The 1,186-nt window shown below is 21.5% G+C and overlaps 1 non-coding gene across 1 annotated transcript; it reads left to right on the top strand.

Annotated features, from left to right (window-relative positions):
* Positions 1–720: 720 nt before the first annotated feature.
* EHI_115610 lies at positions 721–802 on the top strand. Its single transcript has one exon. It is a non-coding gene; the product is annotated as a tRNA-Leu (tRNA).
* Positions 803–1,186: the final 384 nt, after the last annotated feature.

Below are 1,186 nucleotides of genomic sequence, written 5' to 3'. Positions count from 1 at the left end.
ATTAACCATGTTTTATATGAAGAATGAGATTCAATTAATGACACAAAACATAATTGTAAACATACATGAAACTGAAATTCTATCAAAACGTCATTCAAACGTATATGAATAATACATGAAATTTAGTATTATTTAGAAGAACAACAACCAAAAAGATAAACAATTTTTAAAAAAAAGTTTGAAAAAACAAAAAATAAACAATAACTAAAAAATAATTGAAATACACTTCATAGTTTACTAACATTTATTGAAGGTGATTATTATCATAGACATATTCTTATAAATAATTAATGACTTGTCTATGTTTTATAAAAAAATAAATGAGGGTAATTCTTTATAAGAAGAACAATTGACTGATATTCAGAACAATGACAAAATGTAATATTTCATTCAATGATATGTCTAATAAACACAGATTGTTGTATTAACTATGAAATATTATAATTTAATAATGATATGTCTTATTCATTTCATCTTTTTATTTAACAAAGTTCAATTTATCAAAACACAAATAAAACACATTAACACACTTAAATCACAATAAGAACAAAAACTATGAAATAAAGAAATTGAGTTAAACAGTGAACATACTATAAAATGATATGATGATAAAGAAAATATCAAAACATAATATTCAAAGGAATAAGACACAACATGGATATGAAAGAGTTAAAAGAAGAAAAAGACTAATAAGAGAATAAAAAGTAATATAAAGGAAAAGCACGAATGGCCGAGTGGTCTAAGGCGTCCGCTTTAGGCGCGGATATCGAAAGATGCGTGGGATCAAACCCCACTTCGTGCATTTTTATTTTTATTAAAATTAGAAGGTTATTCTAAAAATTTTTATTTTTATTTAAAATAATAGAAAATGGATAATACTCATTTTATTGTCAAATGATGTAATAATAAATAATTGATTAACAACAAGAAACAAGAATTGAAACAAGAATCAAAATTAATGAATATAATTGATATGTATGAAAGAAATGACATGAGTAGATATAAATTGAAATAAACAAGAAAGTCAAAATAAAAATGAAGAGAATAACCAACTAATTGAATTGTAATATTCAATAGAAAATAATTGTATTATTAATTTAAATAATATTGTTTTCAATGATAAATATCAAATAATAAAATGAAATAACACAAAAAGAATAATAAAAGAATAAATTAAATATTATAT

Source organism: Entamoeba histolytica, genomic scaffold, assembly GCF_000208925.1.
Source record: "Entamoeba histolytica HM-1:IMSS scf_1104750518043 genomic scaffold, whole genome shotgun sequence".
NCBI lineage: Eukaryota > Evosea > Mastigamoebida > Endamoebidae > Entamoeba > Entamoeba histolytica.
The sequence above is the reverse complement of the archived record's forward strand: the minus strand, read 5'-3'. Positions and strand labels throughout refer to the sequence as shown.